The sequence below is a fragment of the Sphaeramia orbicularis genome, chromosome 6, assembly GCF_902148855.1.
Source record: "Sphaeramia orbicularis chromosome 6, fSphaOr1.1, whole genome shotgun sequence".
Taxonomy (NCBI): domain Eukaryota; kingdom Metazoa; phylum Chordata; class Actinopteri; order Kurtiformes; family Apogonidae; genus Sphaeramia; species Sphaeramia orbicularis.
In genome coordinates, this window is record NC_043962.1 from 3,362,711 (window position 1) to 3,386,118 (window position 23,408).

General features: G+C 41.2%; 1 protein-coding gene across 3 annotated transcripts in view; it reads left to right on the plus strand.

Annotated features, from left to right (window-relative positions):
• Nucleotides 1-2,524: 2,524 nt before the first annotated feature.
• Nucleotides 2,525-23,408, plus strand: part of LOC115421220 (transcription factor SOX-6-like) — a 171,832-nt gene continuing 150,948 nt past the window's right edge. For all 3 annotated transcript variants that reach the window (XM_030137004.1, XM_030137006.1, XM_030137005.1), the window contains exons 1-2: nt 2,525-2,954; nt 22,244-22,313. The gene's annotated coding sequence lies outside the window, so the exon portion shown is untranslated. The remainder of the gene's footprint in view (nt 2,955-22,243; nt 22,314-23,408) is intronic.

Sequence of the window (23,408 nt, forward strand, 5' to 3'; positions counted from 1 at the left end):
ACCCATTTGGACGTTCAGAGGCTCCGTAGTTACCGTGGAAACACAGTCATCTTCTACATTACAGGTGTCAAACATGCGTCCCGGGGGCCAAATCTGGTCCACCAAAGGGTCCAGTCCGGCCCCTGGGATGAATCTGTGAAATGCAAAAATTACACAAAGATGTTAAGAATCCTTTTAGTTCAGGTTCCACATTCAGTCCAATTCATTCTCATGTGGGCAGGACCAGTCAAATACTATCAGAATAACACATAAATAATGTCAGCTCCAAATGTTTCTCTATGTAAATGTAAATAGAGCTGCAACTGTTTAACTGATTAGATGCTTGAAGTGAATGGAAAAAGTCCGGAATCAATTAATCGACTCGAGTTGAATGAAGGAAAATATTCTATTGCAGTTTTCCTGAACTGAAGCTTCTTCGTGCGTCACAATAAGCGTCCGTGTGAAACACAACAGTGGAACCAATGTTTGACAGCAGAGAAATGAAGGAAACAAAGCTCTGATTCAGGAGAATTGTGGTTGAATGATTCTTTTTTATCACTTTGAGTCGATTAATCAGTTGCAGAATTTAAATGTAAATATTTTCATGTATTTACACTAAAACAAAGTACAATTTAGCAAAAAATGTGAATAACCTGAAATGTCTTAAGAGAAGTAAGTACAATTTTAACAATATCTGCCTGTTACTCAATGTTTTGTGTGTTTGTAGATCCACTGTGATCTGTAAGTTCTAATGTACCTGTGGAAATGATAAACTGAGACAGAATATTGTTAAAATTATACTTTGAAAGGATAGTTTGAAGATGTGAACCTTTTTGTCATGTAATTTTACTTTTTTCACTCTAAAACATAGAGAAAACTTTGGAGTTGACATTATTTATATATTATTATGTTATTATTTTACTGGTTCGGCCCACTGCAGATCAAATTTAGCTGAATGTGGAACTGAACTACTATGAGTTTAACACCCCTGTTCTACAACATTGATTCTCCAGTAAAACCCATGGAGTTGAATCAGTGACGGTGGGTGGACACACTGGGTTTATGTTCAGTTAATGAGAGATTTTGCTGAAAAGACACTTTTTTCTTCAGTTTTCCTTGTTTTCACATAACAACTGTTGAATTTACTCTGAGCTTTTTTGGACCATCAATATGATCAGTAAATTAAATATAGGAAAATACATGATTTTCACAAAAAAAAAAACCCAAAAAACCAAACACAAAAGACAGAGGATCGTATTACAGTAAATGGTGATAAATCACTCAAGAAAGGTTAAATATACAGAAAAATTCTCTTGGGAACTGACACAAAAGTAACACTGGGTCTTTATGGGTTAGATAAACCTGGTCTGAATCATTGACTGGGTGTCATGACCCCCAACGGCCGAAAGGTGGCGTCAGAGGAAACGCATTAAAGGCCCGAACGAAGTGAAACAGCTGAAGGAAAAAGAGCCTGAATGGGTTTGAATGGGTTTGGATGTGGACCTGGTGTGTACGGTTTATTGAACACCACCGGCACTTTACAACTATAACGAAAAACCCAGATTTTAATTAATTTAACTTTATCAGATTTAGACCAAAACAAAAATAAATGAGGTTTTAATTCTTATTTACAAACACACCGAGAAAACACATGATAAAATAGTTCAAATACATGACAATATCTGCCTTTATTATTACAAATGACCAAATTATAATAAATATGAGGACATTTTAAAACCATAAACAGAAACAGGAGACGGTTTATCTTCATGTAAATGTGTTTTTAATGTTAGTTTATTGTCTGCGAGAGGAAATGAAACCGATTTTATACTGAAGAACACAAGAAACATGAATAAATCCACCATTAAACGCGTTAAATAGACAGTGTTTGTCGAGATCAATATTTAATAATTTAACATGATCATAATCTACAACCGTCGACTAATATTTAATCTAAGAAGTCGAGTTTTTTTTTTTTAATTCAACTCCAACACATTTAGAATGTGTGAAGATTTTCACTAATTCGACTCATTTTCATTTGTTTTTTTTTCTCACTAAAAATAACGGAGACGTTGAAAAGGAAAGGACTCAGTTTAAGTTGATGTCAAGAAAAACGCACGTCAATAAAAAAGGGAAATAAATTTAAAATCTGAGCTGAATTTAAATGATGAAGAAATAACAATGAAATGAATCCAACTTCTGTAAAAGAAAAATGTCCAGGATTTAAAAAATGCAAAGAAATGCGCAAAAAAAGTGGAAAAACCGCGCTGGAAATGTTTTGGTTTACTTTTTTTGGATGATATGTTTCTGTCAGGGATTTATGGAGAAAAGAAAAATATGAGGAAAGTCCGGAGCAAGGAGGAGAATGAAGAGCAGAATGCGGAGGTGAATGCGCTCTGTCGGACTCGGAGCCGCATTTTACGCACACTCCGCGCGCGTGTTCGGTTCAAGTGGATTTCCCGGAGGGCGGGGGCGGTAGCGGAGGCGGGGGAGGGGTTATCTGCCTCTGCCTCTCTCTCTTACCCACACTGCCCTGCACTCTCACTTCACCTCACGCGCGGCTCCGACCAAACCGACCGGGACGGAAATTACCGAGTAAGAGTCCGACCAGAGCAGCCCCGCGTCCCGCCGCGGCTCCGGGCTCCGCTCAACTTCCACCGCTGGTTGTGTCGGTCCCCCCCCAGTTCTGCGTCTGATCCGGATCCACTGGACTCAAAACAAACAGAGGAATTAAAAAACAAAACAAAAAACAGAACAAACAAACAAAAAAAAACAGAAGAAGAAGAGACGCAGAGGGAGAGCGGCTCCGGGCAGAGATGGTGACTTTACGCACGGGATTGGACTGGTAGTACTAGTACTGCTACTTGTACTTCTGCTTGTACTTGTACTTGTACTTCTGCTGGACTCCAACTCTCTGAAACTGAAGTGGACGACCTGAGAGTTTGGGCCGAACCACCGACACAGACCGGATCCAGGTAAGACCCCCTCCCTCTTCATCCCCCTCCTCATCCTCGGTGCCACCGGACCGACACCCGGTGAAAGGCAGCGGCCGCGCGTCACGTTAATCCGACACCTGAACGGACCGCAACCGGTGCTTTAACCCCGGAGATGCACCGAGATTAAACCAAGAAAAAAACACCAGAATTTAGAAAAAAAAAACAAAAAAACACGCAAACTGCGGAGGAGACGCAAAAAAAGACAAATATTTAATGTTTGAGGACGGTTTAACGGCAGAAGAGTTTAAAGCACCAACGGAGTTTAAGTTTCAGATGAAAACAGTCAAAGACATTTAGAATGAAAATAAAATATGAGAAAGGGTGAAACTTTGAGTCTTATTTGTCCAGAGTTTGTAAAAATGAGTCACTTTTCGACAGAGAAATTAATAAACTCCAAAAATATTAATTTATCAAAACAAAAACAACTTCATTTACTTTTCAGTTTCTTTTTTTTCTCCAAATGTTTTAAATGTATTTATTCTAAATTCAAACACACAGTTTTGTTGTTTTGTTTGTGGTTTTGTCTCCAACTCCTGTCAAACAGAACCAGTCCAGACCCGGTCCAACTGGACCAGCACCGCTGCGTAAAAGTCCTCGTGAACCCGGTAGATTGGGTTTTGTGGATCCCGGTCCCTCCTGTCCGTGGTTCGGTCCAGTCCGTTCACATGCACCGGGTCCCACACAGGAGGAGGGGGGGGGGGGTGTTTAGGGTCGACCCCCGGAGGTCACGGTGGATGACCCTGCAGGAACGCATGAGTCACATATGGAAATAGACCCGAACGGGGGGCTGCAGGGGAGACAATAACGGGACCGGTACCAGGAGAACCGGACCCGCAGGTTTTGTTTTCCCGGGGTTCGTTGACTTTCCGCCGCTGTGCGTCATGACCCGCGGGTTAAACGTGTAAGTTCTGCTTTGCGTCGGTGACGCCTGACAGCTGCGTTCAAGGCCCCTGTGCCAGATTCACGGACCCGGTTCCGGTTCTGCTCCTTAAGTTTCTGTTCAGATGAGCCTGAGGTTCATGACGGTGACGTTTATCACCGGAACAGACACGAAAGGAGCGAGAAAGGACTGAGAGCCGGTCCGGGCCCGGGTCCTGGTCCGGATCGGAAGAACCAGACCCGGAACAAGACCAGGACCAAGACCAGGTCTGGCTGGTCGCGGTGGGGACGGGACCGGGGGTACGGGAGGACAAGGCGCAGGGCTCCGGTCTGCTGGGGCCTGATAGGGTCTGCTCCAGGGTGGTTCCCCGCGGCCAGGCCGGTGATAAGCCGCTGCGAGGGGAGATAAGAGGCAGACAGGGGAGTCTGGCGGCGGTGGGGGGGCTAAGGTGGTGGAAGTGGAGGGGCCCCCCCCCCCCCCACCACCACCGATTCCCGAACCGGACACCTCCACATCTGAGTGTGTGCGTGCGCGTCAAAACCACATTTTCCAACAAGTTGTTTAATTGTTTTGGATTCTGGCGGAACAATTTCTACAGCACCCCCCCCTTACCCCCCCCCCCCCTTCTCCTCTTGTAAGTGAGAGTATCTGTGTGTAAAACAATCCGCTGGGGGGGCCGGGGGGGCTGATCTGCTGTGGTATTTTGTTTGGAGCAGGTGCTGCGGGTTGAAGTTCCCTCATAAGGTAAAGTGGCATTAGTGCGTCCAAATGGCAACTTATATATAGGCCGCCAATTCAGCACATTGTCCCGGCGGCTCCGCGCGCCCTGTGTCCGCCCCGTGCGCGGACGGAGGACCCGCCGCCGTTCACCGTCCTCCCGTTTGCCTCCTGTTCTCCGTGTGCGCTCCGCTGTTTGGTCCGCGGTGCGTAAAATGCGCATCGGATTCAAGTCTCCTTCATGTTCCTTCACAACTAATGATTTTATTCAATATTCACCAAATTCAGAACGTCTTAAATCAAATGTATTTTACACAAAAAAACTCTGCTCGTTTCAGATTCTCCATGATTTCCATCTCAGATGATGTGCAATAATATATTATAGACTTATTTCCTTTTAACCCTTTCATGCATGAATTATGAGAACCTTAATCAGGATTTTTTCGCCCTGTTTTTATTCCTCTTTAATTATGGAAAAAAAAAGTGATTGAAAATTTTCTTATCAACCTATTTTTCAAGGAGTTGCAAAAATATCCACTCAGCTGGACCCCATGTGTTTTATATTTGAAGCAAAGAAACATGTATTTACTGATATACTGTGTGAAAATTAGGAATTAAAACATTTCTAATGCTGCTAATCTGATGTTTTCTCACATTTTAACAGACTATAATACTAGTTATTCATGGAAATAATATGCAAAAAACCCCAACTGTTGTTAATGACAGTCTGAGAACAATAACAAACAATTGATTTACACTCGAACATGTTACTGCAGATCAGATTTATCAAGAACAGCAAAGTTACTGTAATGGTCTGAATGGCAGTGTTTGAGATGATGCATAAGCGTCCACAGTGTCGGTGGATATGGAACTAAAACAACAAAATCCATGAGTATATCCTCCTGAGTAAACATTTTCACCATTTTACATTAAATAATTGCCTTAATTGGAAACAGCATGATGCAACAGTTATTTCAGATAATTTTTAAAAAAATATATATATAATGTCATTTTCAGTGTACATTTATTTATTTTTTTAAGTCAAGATGTGAAACTCTTGTCCACTACAGAAGACAAACATGCATTGCTGGGTCTCAGGAGGATGTAAGAGAACATGTTTGAATAGCTGTCCACCTTAGAGACCACTATGCATGAAAGGGTTAACTGATCAACTCAAATATTATTTTTTTCCCCCATTGTTTTTATTGCAGTTTTTTGTTTCCCATTCAACAAAACAGTGTCTTCGAAAGACTAGACACAAAACAAAACATACACGACAGCTCTTACATAAGAAATAAAACACAAAAACATAGCTTGATACAGAAGGTGGTAGGTCAGACGTACAACGTATGGGAGTCACATTTATACAAATAACTGAAGTTCACAGCAGTCCCTTTAACCCTTCCATGCATGAATTATGACAGCCTTAATCAAGATTTTTTTTCCCCAGAATATTTTTATTCCTCTTTAGGGATGAAAAAAACAGTGTGATTGAAATTTTTTTTAATTAACCTATTTTTCATGGAATTACCAAAATGTCCACTCATTTGAACACCATGTGTTTATGAAGCAAAGAACCATGTATTTACAACCATCATCAGAAAGTGATAAACTGTGAAAACTATGAAATAAAAACATTTTTGAACTTTTTAACTGACCCACTGCAAAAATAATTGTGCCTTGTGTGTGTGAATCTTTTATGGAGGTGCATGAAAATATGATGACAATAAAGTATCTTATAAAGAAATTAAAGCTTGATTTAAAACTAATTCCTTCAAAACTCAAATCAGTTTCATTTCCAGTGAAAAATAAAAACCATCTGAACGTCACAGTTTGATGGATTTAATACACATTTTAGATGTTAATCATAATGCGTGACATTTTATCTAAACCATATAAACCCAGACATTCATTCACATTTTAACGACAGAATCCTAAAATCTAACAAATGATGTTAAATTCATCCTGCGTGTTTTGCTTTAATCTTGCATTTGAACTAATTCACTTCACACATTTTCATCTTTGATGTACGTTTTATGATAGAGATCTTCAGTTTCTCTACATTTCCTGTGTTACAGGCTGTAAATCTAATAGATTTCGAGCTGTTAAAAGGATGAAAATCTTGTATTTGTAGAAACGTATCCCACAGTTTTACTATTAAATGATCTAAAAGTGTAATTTATATGATATTTATCTCACCTTTTAGTGGTTAAAGAGTCTAAATGTGATATTTAAGGGGAGATTCATCTTCTCATAGTCTTTAAAACTTTTTTTTTAAAATCTCATTTGTATTTTAATTTTCATGGTTTTAACTCCTGTAGCTTTCGATAATATATTGAACCTGTTATCTTATATGATACTTATATTTATACAAACCTGTAAATCTACTTATTATGATGTAAAGGTCATATTTAATGCTGATACGTCGACAGTTGTGGGGTCAAAGGTCAAACTGTCGTATTTCTGTTTGATTTTCTCAGGTTTGATCAGTTAAAATGTGTTAGTTTTGTGTATTTTCAGTCTCTCTGACATCGTTCATACTCGTCTTCATTTTAACCCTTTTTATGATGGTTGTATCTTAGGTGCTACATTTTTACAGTTTTATGGCATTTAAATTACCGTAACACCTGAGCCGTTTGTGCTAGTATTTTACAGAGGTTTTAGTGGTGAATTCTAGTAAATAATTGTATAAAATAGTGATAGTGCTGTTCTGGAGTGTTCTACTAGTGTGTTTGGACGTGTTTTTGTCGAGGTTTGCTGTTTTTTCTCCTTTTTCACTGGTTTTATCTGTATTTTTGTGGTTTGTATAGTTCATTGATAGCTGTATTATTTCTGTAAATATTCTATAAATGTATGTATATTTCTGTATATATGCAGGTCTATCCAGGGCATGCACAGATGCAGTGTGTGTATTTGAATCAGATGATGGATGATTTTGTCGGTGAAATGAGCGGCTCTGTCTATGACTGGACAGAAAGTGAACACAGACTATCACACAGGATCAAAATGACTAGAAAGAACTAAAAATAAGAACGTGGACTCAGAATGATCTAGACAAACTCAAATGGAAAATAGTTGAAAGTGTATTTCTATAATCTCATAAAGTTTCCTTATGAACATTTACAGTTGGTTTTCATAATAAATATAATAAAATATGCAAGTCCATTTTTAATTTTTTTTTTACTATAACACACAGTTTTAAGTGTTTATTACTTATAATAATGATAATTAATGGACACAGATTGAAAGTTAAGTTCTTCCTGAAATAAGGTTCAAAAGAGTTGAGGAAAAAAAGACATTTTTCTGACACATTTATTGCAAAAACAACATAAATAAACGGTGTCCTGTTCTAATGGTTGGAGTCAAAGGGCTCAAACCTCTTGGTTCTTTTGAGTTCTGGGACGTTTTCGGACGCTTCGACCACGTTGAACGGCTTCCACGTTTGTCCTCGTTGTTTTGGGTGTTTTTCTGAAGAAGCACCTTCGTAGAAAAACCCTCCTCCATTATTTTAAGCTTGTGGTCGAATGTGAAGAGTCCTAATTATTTGTTGTGGTTCTTTGACGGAGACACCGGTTCTGGAGTCGAACATGTGTTGAACAAACACACATTAAACCTTTAGGCCCGGCTGGTCCTCAGTGGTTCCAAGTGCACATTAGTCAGCCTATACTTATCTACCGCCCTCACACCACGCCCAAAGGACAGCGCTGCAGCTGAAACAGAGAAGGCTGAAGCCGCAGAAGGAACGGCTGAAGCCAGTGGGACGAATCCTACAGGTTAGAGAACGGCTGAAGCACAGAGGTGTGTGTTCACAGCTGAAGCACAGAGGTGTGTGTTCACAGCTGAAGCATAGAGGTGTGTGTTCAGGGCTGAAGCACAGAGGTGTGTGTTCACAGCTGAAGCACAGAGGTGTGTGTTCAGGGCTGAAGCATAGAGGTGTGTGTTCACAGCTGAAGCACAGAGGTGTGTGTTCAGGGCTGAAGCATAGAGGTGTGTGTTCAGGGCTGAAGCACAGAGGTGTGTGTTCACAGCTGAAGCACAGAGGTGTGTGTTCAGGGCTGAAGCACAGAGGTGTGTGTTCAGGGCTGAAGCACAGAGGTGTGTGTTCAGGGCTGAAGCACAGAGGTGTGTGTTCACAGCTGAAGCACAGAGGTGTGTGTTCACAGCTGAAGCACAGAGGTGTGTGTTCAGGGCTGAAGCATAGAGGTGTGTGTTCAGGGCTGAAGCATAGAGGTGTGTGTTCACAGCTGAAGCACAGAGGTGTGTGTTCAGGGCTGAAGCACAGAGGTGTGTGTTCAGGGCTGAAGCATAGAGGTGTGTGTTCACAGCTGAAGCACAGAGGTGTGTGTTCAGGGCTGAAGCACAGAGGTGTGTGTTCACAGCTGAAGCACAGAGGTGTGTGTTCACAGCTGAAGCACAGAGGTGTGTGTTCAGGGCTGAAGCACAGAGCTGTGTGTTCACAGCTGAAGCATAGAGGTGTGTGTTCACAGCTGAAGCACAGAGGTGTGTGTTCAGGGCTGAAGCACAGAGGTGTGTGTTCACAGCTGAAGCACAGAGGTGTGTGTTCAGGGCTGAAGCACAGAGGTGTGTGTTCACAGCTGAAGCACAGAGGTGTGTGTTCACAGCTGAAGCACAGAGGTGTGTGTTCACAGCTGAAGCACCAAAGGTGTGTGTTCACAGCTGAAACGTAAAGGTGTGTGTTCACAGCTGAAACGTAAAGGTGTGTGTTCAGGGCTGAAGCATAGAGGTGTGTGTTCACAGCTGAAGCACAGAGGTGTGTGCTCACAGCTGAAGCACAGAGGTGTGTGTTCAGGGCTGAAGCACAGAGGTGTGTGTTCAGGGCTGAAGCATAGAGGTGTGTGTTCACAGCTGAAGCACAGAGGTGTGTGTTCACAGCTGAAGCACAGAGGTGTGTGTTCAGGGCTGAAGCACAGAGCTGTGTGTTCACAGCTGAAGCATAGAGGTGTGTGTTCACAGCTGAAGCACAGAGGTGTGTGTTCACAGCTGAAGCACAGAGGTGTGTGTTCACAGCTGAAGCACAGAGGTGTGTGTTCAGGGCTGAAGCACAGAGGTGTGTGTTCACAGCTGAAGCACAGAGGTGTGTGTTCAGGGCTGAAGCACAGAGGTGTGTGTTCACAGCTGAAGCACAGAGGTGTGTGTTCACAGCTGAAGCACAGAGGTGTGTGTTCACGGCTGAAGCACAGAGGTGTGTGTTCAGGGCTGAAGCACAGAGGTGTGTGTTCAGGGCTGAAGCACAGAGGTGTGTGTTCAGGGCTGAAGCACAGAGGTGTGTGTTCAGGGCTGAAGCACAGAGGTGTGTGTTCAGGGCTGAAGCATAGAGGTGTGTGTTCACAGCTGAAGCACAGAGGTGTGTGTTCAGGGCTGAAGCACAGAGGTGTGTGTTCAGGGCTGAAGCATAGAGGTGTGTGTTCACAGCTGAAGCACAGAGGTGTGTGTTCAGGGCTGAAGCACAGAGGTGTGTGTTCACAGCTAAAGCACAGAGGTGTGTGTTCAGGGCTGAAGCACAGAGCTGTGTGTTCACAGCTGAAGCACAGAGGTGTGTGTTCAGGGCTGAAGCACAGAGGTGTGTGTTCACAGCTGAAGCACAGAGGTGTGTGTTCACAGCTGAAGCACAGAGGTGTGTGTTCACAGCTGAAGCACAGAGGTGTGTGTTCACAGCTGAAACGTAAAGGTGTGTGTTCACAGCTGAAACGTAAAGGTGTGTGTTCAGGGCTGAAGCATAGAGGTGTGTGTTCACAGCTGAAGCACAGAGGTGTGTGTTCAGGGCTGAAGCACAGAGGTGTGTGTTCAGGGCTGAAGCACAGAGGTGTGTGTTCACAGCTGAAGCACAGAGGTGTGTGTTCACAGCTGAAGCACAGAGGTGTGTGTTCAGGGCTGAAGCATAGAGGTGTGTGTTCACAGCTGAAGCACCAAAGGTGTGTGTTCACAGCTGAAACGTAAAGGTGTGTGTTCACGGCTGAAACATGCAGGTGTGTGTTTCTGTAATAAGCTGAAGTGTGTCGTGTTCATGTTCTTCTCATCCTGGTACTAAAGGGTTCTTATTGTTTTGTGTTGCTTCGTCTTGTTTTTTCTTGTACATTCTGCTCTTTTTTCTCTTTTTCTATCATTTCTGTCTCATCTTTGTTTCAGTTTGTTTCATTTTCCACTTTTCCACGTTTTATTTTTTTCGTTTTGTTTCATGTCTTTGTCTTTTATCTTTCTTTCTTTCTTTTCGTCCCGTTTCCTCTCGTTTCCTTTTCCTGTTTGCTTCTGTTTTTTCTTGTTCCGTCTGTTTTTGACAGATTTTTACGGATCTTCGTAAATAAATCTTTGTTTCCGTGTGATTCCGTCCGTGTCGATCATGTGATCAGCTTCGTGTTGGTCGTGTTTCCTCACCACCAGCTGACCTTGGGGGCGGGGTCGAGTTCTTTCAGTTCGTCTGACGTTAACCTCCGTTCTGTTCTCCTCCAACACCTGCAGCCAATGACAACGCAGGGATGGAGCTGGAGGTGGACAGACCCCTCCTCCTCCTCCTCCTCCTCCTCCTCCTATTCCTATTCCTCTTCTTCCTCCTGTTTTTACTCTTCCTCTTCTTCCTCCTCCTCCTCCTCTTCCTCCTCCTCATGTTTGACTGCATTCATAGATGATGTTGACCAATGGCGTCCTAGTAAACAGTGCCGTTGGCATGGTGACAGATTAAGCCCGTTATATTTTCATTCTTTTCGTTCATTGTTTTCATCTTTTTCCATCTTTTACTTTGCTCTCATATTGTTTCATTTCTTCCCTAAGCTTCATCATTTATGTTTCCATTTTGTTCTTTTGTTTTTTGCACCATTCTTCATATTTTACATGTTTATGCATTTTGCAGACGCTTTTTTGCAAAGCGTAAACATAAATTTCACAGTTAATTTTTGTCGTTTTTAGTTTATTGCAGATCTGAAATCATCTCTTATTTCCTTTGTCTTTTTTCGTTGTACTTGTATTTTCATTTCCATGATATTTTCGTTGTTTTAGCATCCTTTTGCTTTTTGTTTTCATCTTTATCCATCTTTTACATTGTTCTCATTATTCTCCCCTTTTTTTAAACTAAGTTTCAGTGTTTTATGTTGCATCTATTGCATCTTTTTCCTTTTCGGTCTTATATAAACTTTGTTGTTTCATCTTTTGTTGTTTATGTTTTTAATCATCTTTCACTTCCTTCGTCTATCCGTGTCGCTCTTATATTTTCATGTTTTTTTCCTCTTTTCCTGTTTGTCTTTTCTTCTTTTTCCATCTTCCATAGTTTTTATCATTGAGTTTTGCCTTTTACATCTTTTTTGTCTTATTTTGTTATAGATTTTCCATCTTTCTGGCTGTTTTACCTAATTTCTACATTGTTTACATCCACGCAGCCACAGCATCATGAAGCAACGAAACTGTTTCCATGTTTGTTGCTGCTGCGGCTGTGTGGAATATTCCAAGAAGACCCAAGTGACAGTTCGGTTTCGGTTTGATCCGTGAACAAACAGACGGCTAGTGATGGAGTCCACTTCGAAGTTGTTCACTGTGAGGGAAGTGACTCATGCATAAAAACAGACGAATGCAGTGCTTCCCCACCTTTTTTGGCTCGTGACCCCATTTTAACATCACAAATTTCTGGTGACCCCAGACATTCAATACGGAGACTTTTTTTTTTGGCTAAAATTTATTTGTTTTTGATCATGTAATAGCTTGCTATACTATGTTGCAAATAAATGTTAATTTTATACAACATTAAGGCTATATAATGTGTATTATTGTGGACGGAGGCAGAAAAGCCAGGTGTAGATTACTGCACAAAGGGAGAATTTTGTACAGTCAGTCCAAAGGCTGCAAATGAATACTGAACAAACAAGAACTGAAACTATGAATTATGAAAGAGCTGCAGCATCTGAAACTGACCACAATGAACATTTGACAGATAAACAGAACCACAGTGCTGCAGTTTCAGCTTCAGTTTCAGCTTTTATGTACTGTGACTGTCTCTCTCAACTCACCGTATAATTTTTATTAGTGAGTTTTTATTTTATTTTTATCAATTACTAGAAATTTCAGGTGACCCCCCATTTGAATTTCAGGTGACCCCACATGGGGTCCCGACCCCAAGGTTGAAAAACATTAGACTAATGGATTTGTGATGCTTAGGCTGTCACTGGGGTTTTACAGATTTGATGAAAAATTGGTGATGAACGTCGTACGCTGCTTTAAATAGAGAGAAAACATACATTTTTGTTATTGTCATTAGGGCTGTAAGAAAATATCAGTTCTGCAATATATCGCGATATTTCATTTCACAATACTGTATCGATATTAAAAAGTACTGTATTGATATTTTTCGGTATTTATTCAAATGCAGATATTGTGGAGGTTTATTTTTGTTTTTCTTTTTTGTTTATATTTTATTTATTATTATTTAACACTCTTTTATTAAATAATGTTCGTTCCTTTGTTGGGATTGAACTAAAATCCTGTTCTGATGTTAGTTCTGAACTAACAGAATATGAACATTTGAACAGGATCTGAAACTGGAATGCCGTAAAACAGAATTTCAGTTTTAAAACAGGAACATTTTGTGATGTGGCATTAGAATCTGTTGGGATCAAATAATGTGTTCAATATTTGTGCAGATTTCTGGTGTAATTCAATTCTTCAAGGAAATAATCATTTAAAAAAAAGAAACAAACAAAAAATTGACTTTTTAACAGTATCATGATTTATCGTGATATATCATATCGTAATCCTAGTATTGGGATTTGTATCGTATCACCAGATTCTTTGCTGATAGACAGCCCTAACTGTCATAAAAGTAGCTCTGGGCCTTTATGGGTTAAAGTGACTGAAGATGCAGTAAATGAATAAAAATTGTAGTAAAGTCACATAGTTGATGTGATTGGTGGATGTTTCGTGGACGTGGAATGGGTTCGTATTCGGCGCCATCGTGGTGGTTGGATGAACGGTGTCTTAAATCTGTTCTTTTAACGATGAAACAGACAAAGACTGTGTTTGATGAAAACCTTTTCTCCGATGCGTTGTGAGATGTGATTGTGTTTCTGGTTCATTGTGGCGTCTTTTTGTCGTCTCGTGAAGGCTGACGGCGGCGATATTAACCCTGACACATTGTTCTTTTTCTCCAGATAAAACTCATCTGGTTGGTCTTTCTGTTCGTCTGCTTCTTTTATGGCTTTTGTGTGAAGTTTCTGCTTCCGTCAGTTCCATCTAATTCCATCTTTTGTGTCATTCTCTGTGGTTTTTAGACGATAACGACATAAAAGATGCAACAACATGAAGGTTTGAGGAGATTAAAATGAAAAACAAGAAAAAAGATGCAACAAACAAAGTGAGCAAAATAATCAACAATTAAACAAAAACATCAATAAAATAAACAAAATAATGAACGAAAAAAACAAAACAAAAAAAACTAATAAAATGGACAAAATAATAAATAAATTGAAAACATCAATAAAATAAACAAAATTACCAAAAGTAATTTAAAAAACCCTAAAAAAACTAATTAAAATGAACAAAATAATCAACAAATTGAAAAACATCAATAAAATAAACAAAATAATTAACAAATAAAAATCTCTAAAGAACAAATAGAATGAACAAAATAATCAATAAATTGAATGAAAATATCAATAAAATAAACAAGAGAAATTAAAACAAAAACAAAAATTTTTCACAAAATAACCAAAAAGAAGATGATGAACAAGATGTAAACAACACAAAAATGATGAAACAGATACAAAAAAATTTAACTTTTCTTTTTTCATTTTATTTATTTATTTATTTATTTATTTATTGTGTCGTTTTCATCCTGTCTCATTTCTTGGTTGTAGTTGGTTTCAGAAGATGAAACAGAATAAAATGAAAAAGAAAAATGCAACAGATGATTAAGATTAAAAAAGACACAAAGACCAAACATATGATGTGTGAGTGTAATCCCTGCAGGATACTATAGTAAAGTACACAGGTACAAATATCATAAAGTGAAAGTACACTGGTACAAATACCATAAAGTAAAAGTACAAGTCAGTGAAAGAGTCTGAACCTGAACACATGAGCATTTAACGAACCGTTAAAAATGAAACAGTAATGAATAAACCTCGTTTGAGTCGTTTATTTGATGTTTATTATTTCTATTATTGACACAAACTGATGTCGACGGATGAGGAGATTCATCCATGTTCATCTTCATCATCCTCGTCTTCATCTTCGTCTTTCCGTTCCTTCTTTCCTGTTTTTCTCCTCTTCCTCCTTCTTCATCATCTTCTCTGTTTTCCTTTGTCCTTCGAGTGTGATTGACAGTGGTGAAGCCCCGCCCTCCAGGTCTAAGCAGACACGCCCCCTTTCCTAGTTACTTTAACCCTTAAACCCGATGAGATTTCGTGCATCGTCGTCCTTGATGAAACTCGATGTCACGTCGCTTTGGTTCGGACGCCGCCGTCACACAGAGACGCCGCCTGTCAATCAGACGGCGTTGGGTTCAGGTCGACTACAGGACTGTGAAAGTGGGCGGGGTTTGGGTTGTTATGTAGAACTGAGGTGTTTAAAGAGGTTGATGGTTGAGTCTGATCCTGTTTCATCTCATGTCTCTGAAGCTGATGTTTCTTCTCTGTTGTTTGCACATGCTCAGTTCGTTTTATTCGCCGTCTTTAAACCTGTTTCTGTTTCGTGTAAAATGATCTGAACTCTGATTTCATCCAGGGTTCATTCGTCTTCCTCCTGTTCTGGTTCGATCCGGTCCAGTTCGGTCTGGTTTGGTTTGGAGTAACGGGGCGTAGATCTGTTGCCTCCCAAACGGCCTGTTTGTGGGCGCCGTGGTCCCGCCCACCACGTCAGAGCCCAGTTCCAATTGGTTGCGGGCCAGTTTGTCTACGCAGGGCGTTGCCATGGTTCCCAGGCCTTTAATCGAGCCGTCGTCGTGACGTGAGCGAGGCATGCTGGGTATCAGGCCCAGAATAGAAACACACACACATCAGGTTCAGCACTGGTGTCACGGCGTTCCCAGGCGGCGTCCACAGAGGACACGCCACCTCAGTGTGGTATGTGGGGTAGCGTCTGCTGGATTAACTGGACCAGGACTCTGGTGGTCTCTGGTGGTCTCTGGTGGATCGGTGTCCACTTACAGGCCCCGCACCTCAGGTTTCACCCATGGAATCCCACACACCGTAGACGGCAGCAGAGGGGGGCGGGGCATCAGGGGGGCGGGGCATGCATGAACCAGAACATGAACATGAAAAAAGGCCTCGTATGACAAAAGTTAAAAATGGCCAAAAAAAAAAAAAATGAAACAAGATGAAACAGATCAGATTTAAAAGATGAAAATGAAAAAAATCAAGTTCAGTGAAGTTGAACTTAACCTGGATCCTCCTTCATCTTCCATCCTTCTTTTTCACTTTCTACATTTTACATTCATTCTTTCCTGTTTTACTCCTCCTCCTCCTTTATCCTTTTTTCCTTGTTTTTATTGATCTTTTCCTCATCTTTTATTTGTGTTTTTTCTTTTTTTATGCTTTATTCGTCTTTTCTTCATGTTTTCATGTTTTTTCTGTCTTTTATTCGTGTTTTTCCTTTTCTTTTCCTCATGTTTTATGTCTGTTTTTTGTTTTATTCATCTTTTCTTCCTCTTTCTTGGTCTTTTTCATTTTTCTTCATCTTTTTTCCTGTTTTCTTCATCTTTTCCTTATCTTTCATTCATCTTTTTATAATCTTTTTTCGGATTTTATTTGTCTTTTACTCATCTTTTCCTTGTTTTTATTCATCTTTTCCTCATCTTTTTGGTTTTTTTCATCTTTTTTGCATTTCATTTGTCTTTTCTTCATGTTTTCTTAATCTTTTTCCATCTTTTATTCGTGTTTTCTTCATCTTTCCTCATGTTTTATGTCTGTTTTTGTTTTATTCGTCTTTTCTTCATGCTTTCTTAGTCTTTTTTCTTTTATTCATGTTTTCTTCATCTTTTCCTCATGTTTTATGCCTGTTTTTCACGTTTTATTCATCTTTTCTTCCTCTTTTCTTCCTCTTTTTTTTCATGTTTTGTTTGTCTTTTTTCTCGTGTTTTATTCATCTTTCCCTTATCTTTTATTCATCTTTTTATCACCTTTAATCCTGTTTTATTTGTCTTTTACTTGTCTTTTATTTGTGTTTTATTTGTGTGTTCGTCCTTTTTTCATGTTTTATTTGTGTTTTATGTGTTCCTTGTCTTTTATTCGTCTTTTCCTCGTCTCTCTGTATCTTTCCTCGTCCTTTTCGTCCAAACTCCCGTCCATCAATTCGTCCTCAGATCCTGGATCTTCTGGATCCGTATCTCCTGGTTTTGACCCATGTCTTTAGCTCCGCCTCCTCGCCGTCCCACCTGTGGGTCCTCCGACGTCCTGCGGTGGCGTTGTGTTTGTTCATACCAGTATAGATTTCCTTTGACTCCGCCTCCTCGCCATCCCACCTGTCAGTCCCATGGTGGCGTTGTGTTTGTTCATACCAGTGCAGATCTCCTTTGGCTCCGCCCCCTCCATGTCCCTGTTGTTGTCTCAGTCTTTCGGAGGCGTGATGTTTACTCAGTGGAACAGGCTTTGTCTTGAAGGATCGGGACAACGCCGTTGCCATAATGTAATCTCCTCGGGGTGAGGTTTGGATGTATGTGCCGCCGCTTGCCCAAGCCCCGCCCCCTCCCTCCACTTGTGCAATATTTCATGCAAACAGTGACTGTGCAGAGAAAAGCGAAGTCTCTGTAACGTTCAACCACCAACAAAAGCTTTTCGCTCATGCAAACATCCTCTTCCTTCAGCTCATTGAAGGTGTTTAAAGGAGGTCAAGCAAAGTCTGATCCCTTCCCCCACCTGGACATGCCCCCCCACCTCCAAACGCCATGAAGCCAAACCTTTGTATACGAAACCAGACATTTACACCTGGAAAATGAAAAACATGAACAAAATAATCAACAACATAAACAATATAATCAACATAATGAGCAAAATAATCAACGAAATGAACAAAATAATCAATAAAATGAACAAAATAATCAATAAAATGAACAAAATAAGCAACAGAATGAACAAAATAAGCAACAAACGAATAAAATAATCAACAAAATTAACAAAATAATCAACAAAATGAACAAAATAATCAACAAAAGAAGAGAATAATCAACAAAATGAACAAAATAAGCAACAAAATGAACAAAATAAGCAACAGAATGAACAAAATAAGCAACAAACGAATAAAATAATCAACAAAATTAACAAAATAATCAACAAAACGAGCAAAATAATCAACAAAATGAACAAAATAATCAACAAAATGAATAAAATAATCAAGAAAACGAACAAAACAATCAACATGAACAAAATTTTCAACAAAACAAACAAAATAATCAACATGAACAAAATAATTAACAAAATGAACAAAATAACCAACATAACAAACAAAATAATCAACAAAATGAACAAAATAATCAACAAAATGAACCAAATAATCAATAAAACAAACAAAATAAGCAACAAAATGAACCAAATAATCAACAAAATGAACAAAAAATCAACAACATGAACAAAATAATCAACAAAATAAATAAAGTAATCAACAAAATGAACAAATTATGTTCATGTTGAAGTTTCAAATTGAGCTGGTTTTTAGTTTTAAGGGGAAAGTCAATAATTCTGGGCATAGAATTAGGGCCAGGTCCTGGTTCCAGGTCCCTGTGATTCTGGTTCTGGGTTTTCTGGTCCTGGTTCCTCGTCCCTCTGGTCCTGGTCCTTGTCTTGGATCTTCTGGTCCTGGTTCCCGGTCCCTCTGGTCCTGGTCTTGGGTTTTCTGGTCCTGGTTCCCAGTTCCTCTGGTCCTAGTCCTGGTTCTGGTCCTGGGTTTTCTGGTCCTGGTCCTGGTCTTGGAATTTCTGGTCCTGGTTCCTGGTCCCTCTTGTTCCAGTCCCTCTGGTCCTGGTGTTGAGTTTTCTGGCCCTGGTTCTGTTTCCCGGTCCCTCTGGTCCTGGTTTCCGGTCCCTCTGATCCTGGGCTCTCTGGTCCTGGTCTTGGATTTTCTAGTCCTGGTCCTGGTGTTGGGTTTCTGGTCCTGGTGCCTGGTCCCTCTGGTTCTGGTCTAGGTTCCCGGTCCCTCTGTTTCTGGTCCTGGTCTTGGGTCATCTGGTCCTGCTCCTGGTGTTGGGTTTTCTGGTCCTGGTCCCTTTGGTTCTGGTTCTGGTCCTGGTCTTGGGTTTTCTGGTCCCTCTGGTCCTGGTTCTGGTCCTGGTGTTGGGTTTTCTTGTCCTGGTTCCTGGTCCCTCTGGTCCTGGTCTTGGGTTATCTGGTCCTGGTCCCCGGTCCCTGTGTTTCTGGTCTTGGGTTATCTGGTCCTGGTCCCTCTGGTCCTGGTCCTGGTGTTGGGTTTTCTGGTCCTGGTCCCTTTGGTTCTGGTCTTGGTCTTGGGTTTTCTGGTCCCTCTGGTCCTGGTTCTGGTCCTGGTGTTGGGTTTTCTTGTCCTGGTTCCTGGTCCCTCTGGTCCTGGTTTTGGGTTATCTGGTCCTGGTTCCTGGTCCCTTTGGTTCTGGTTCTGGTCCTGGTGTTGGGTTTTCTTGTCCTGGTTCCTGGTCCCTCTGGTTCTGGTTTTGGGTTATCTGGTCCTGGTTCCTGGTCCCTTTGGTTCTGGTTCTGGTCCTGGTGTTGGGTTTTCTTGTCCTGGTTCCCGGTCCCTCTGGTCCTGGTTTTGGGTTATCTGGTCCTGGTCCCTCTGGTCCTGGTTCCCGTCCCTCTGTGCTCTAATTGGCTGTGTGACTCATTGTGGGCGTGTCCGGCCTCCTGCGGCGTGGACGTGTTCGTGGCAGCGGTGAGCGTCCTGTGGAGACGGCCTCATTCAGCCCATTGTTCCCGCCGCGCTGTGTCCGACGCCGCACAAGTGGCGCTGACAGCTGCAACAAGACGGCGTGGAATATTTAACCGAGGAACGAGCGTGTTCAGGACGCAGGTGCAGACGGCGCCCGATCACAGCCAAGGCGTTCACGTCCAAACTCTGGGTTTTACTTCACCTCTCAACACAAAAAAACAACATTCTACAAGTAAAAAATAAAAGTATAAAATTAATTCTACAAAAGCATCGAAACATAAAAACAAAGAATAAGAAGGAAAAACATCATCAGGACACGTTCAAGAAAGAAAAAGGAAAAAAGATGTAAAGAAATAAAACAAAGAAGATGCAAAGATGAAGATACAAAATAAAGCATTAAACAGGAAATAAAGAAAAATGAAACAAAACAGACACGAATGAAACATGAACTAAACTCAGTGACATAAAAGACACAGTGACGTAAAAGATGAAAATGATACAATAATAAAGTCGTCACTGAAGGAAACAGTTTCTGACTCCGTTTCAGTTTCTCTCGCTCCGTCTGTTTCAGTTTGGTTTCGCCTCTGTTCGTCCAACAGGTGTTTTTTATAACATGTGTTTCCAACGGTCGAACTCCAAAGATGAAGACGATACTTTGACCAGCTGGGGGGGGGGGGGGGGGGGGGGAGAAGAGGAGGAAGAAGAAGAAGGAGGAAGAGGAAGAAGGAGAGGAGAAGAAGAAGGAGGAGAAGAGGAGGAGGAGGAAAGGAAGAAGAAGGAGGCAGAGGAAGGTTAAATTTCAGTCTCGTTGCGTTTCCATCTGCAGAAACACAGACTGAACCGGTTCTGCAGAATCTGGAACGTGTTCAGACGAGAATGAGGAGAATCAGGTTTGAGGTTCAGGTCTGAGTCTGGGATCAGGTCTAAGGTTCAAGTCTGAGTCTGGGATCAGGTCTAAGGTTCAGGTCTGACTCTGGGATCAGGTCTAAGGTTCAGGTCTGAGTCTGGGATCAGGTCTGAGTCTACGTTCTGGTTCTGTTCTGGTGAAGGGTCAGGAACCAGAGAAACCACATGAATTAACCCAGACCGGGACCCTGGTCTCCAGGAGTCCACCTGAACCACCTGCATCGGGGTCCGTGGTCCTCATCTGGGATCCCTCTGAACCTGGTTCTGGTCCTGGTTCTGGGTTTTCTGGTCTGCTTTTGGACTTTTTCCTCCTGTTTCTTCTGTTTTTGTTTTTTTTTTTCTAACTCTTTTCCGTTCGCTTGTTCTTATAATTGTGCCCTGAGAGAAAAAACGCATCGAAGACAGAAACTGATTTTGTTGATTAAAGACATGAATAAAAGATCAGACTGGTCCAGCGTCGGCTTTTCTTCTTCATTGTTTTCAATTAGACTCAAATTTATGAATCAAAGCCGTGTTTGTTTGTCGTCTTTTTTCTGTTTTCTTGTTTCTAACGTTCTTTAATTGTCGACCTCCCACTGCTGACGAAGACCCCCTCTGATGAGGACCACCACCTCTGATGAAGACCACCAGTTCAGATGAAGACCCCCTCCTGTGATGAAGACCTCCTGCTGTGATGAAGACCCCCTTCTCTGATGAAGACCACCACCTCTGATGAAGACTTCCTCCTCTGATGAAGACCACCACCTCTGATGAAGACCCCCTCCTCTGATGAAAACTCCCTCCTCTGATGAAGACTTCCTCCTCTGATGAAGACCCCCCTCCTCTGATGAAGACCCCTCCTCTCTGCTCAGAACTCCGGTTGGGTCTCCTCCCTACTCCTGAAGCCTCCAAAGCCCCGCCCCCTCCCACCGCTGTCTGATGGTCTTATTTGTGGTGTGTGACCCCTGTTTTACCAGATGACCTTCAGTTTGTGTGTTCGTGTAAAGCTAAAATGAGCTCCAGAACATCCCGTCGACTGTTTTCTCTGATTGGAATCAATTCTTTAAAGTAAATACCAGGAACCTAACGCGGTTAGCCTGACCGCAGACGCATCCCAGGCTTCAAAGCCTCGCACAAGGACCTCGCTGTTCGCCGTCCGCCGTCCGCTGCTGTTCGAATGAGGACGAAACACTGACGCTCTGTTTGACACCGGAGCTCAGTCGTGGACGGACGATGTTTACGGTGTTTACGGAAAACAAGCGTACGCTCACATTTTCAGATGTCGTCAGAGCTGAGTTTGTTTAACCCTTAGATGCATAAATGGGTTGAAATGACCCGGTCAGGTTGTTTTATTGTAATGTCTTTGTATTGAAAACTTATTATTATTTTATCTTCCAGGTTTTCCTCAAAAACATGTGTTTGACATCATGACATTTTCATTTTTAACTCACCTTTTATAGATTTGATGTAATTGTAGTTTTTGTGTCACTACCCCAGGCTTCCAAAGGTGGGTCAAAATGACCCACATTCATTTACAACAGAATTACATCTGAACAGTTGATTCATTCAACAGTAAAAGGACACACACACACACACACACACACACACACACACACACTCACTAAATGGATATTGACATTGTTCTATTGCCGTTATATACAATATACTATATATACTTTGCTTTTCAAACTAAACAGAAAAAAACAACAAAAAACTCCCCAAATATTTATGGTTTAGTCTCAGTTTTATTTGAGGTAAAAGTTTGATGATGTTTGTTTTTTTGTTTTTTGTCATTTGTACAATATATTTATATTATTATTTTAATTTATAGAAAAACCAACTTGTGTCTTGTTTTATTCCTTGAGTTTGAGACTAAATTTGTCTAAAACCTTCTGATTTTATAAAAGCGAAGCCTGAACCCCTTTGACCTCTGACCTTTGACCTCTGTGTTTTCCAGGTGACGTTCATGAATTTGAAGGTCGTCGTCATTTGAGCCGAAGGCGCTGGAGCTGAAGTTTCTCTTTTCTGTAAGTGTCGCTCTTAGATTCTTCTGATGTTCTTGGGTTTTGGCTCGGTTCTGCTGCTATGATGGTTCTGATGGTTCAGTATCAGGATGTACTTCTACTGCACCGGATACACATGTATGAAGTACTACAGAGTACTTTGTGTAGTGGTTGTGTTTGTGACGGTGTTGAATATGGGGGCTCATCCGGGATCTGCATGAAATGAACCTGTCATTTATGCAGTTGATTTGTCACTTTTGATTTATTGAATAGTTGTGTATTACTGCACGTATGGACTTAGATCCGGAGTCATTTATTGAGAATCCCACTTGGAGGTCCTCACCTCATGTAGAAAAGCAGAACTACCATCGGTTTGGCATCACGGTTCTTACAGAAAGTCAAAAAGGTGCAGTTGAACAGACTGTAGTTACTGGTTTGTTGGAGAAACTCATACATACTGATGACTCTGAACCCAAATAAGAAACTGAAGAAAGGAACAACAAGACACAAGTGGGCAAGCTAGCATTTAGCATTAGCACAATCATCTCTCACACTCCTGCAGCTCCACCCCTTTTGTTCAAATATGGTCACTTCCAGCTCCAAAAAGGCTACATGGTGACAACAGAAACTGATCTCCTATAGTTCTATAAGACCACGTTCAGACAGCAGGTCTAAATGCATAGTTTGGATTTTTTGGTGAAATCCTCGTTTATATTACACATTAAATGCGACTTCTATCACTTTTGGGTATGAACTGATTGCGACCCTGAAATGACCCACATACGCACAAGGGCTCCTGACGTAATACATGACCACGCAGGCATGCACTGTGTTTACAGAAGTCAATATGTTTTTCCTGCCGCTCCTCCTCCTGGGACGCAGAATTGTGACATTTGTTGCATTTCAGTGATGTAAAGGTTGGATATATATACACTGCAAAATATCAGATGCATATTAGATTTAGGACCACATATGAAAGTGGCCTGAGTCGGACTTGAAAAAATCAGATTTGTGCTGTTCAAACTGTCTTTAACAGATCAGATACAGGTCACATTTGGGCAAAAAAATCGGATTCAGGCCACATTTGCCTGTAGTCTGAACGTAGCCTAAATGACAGCA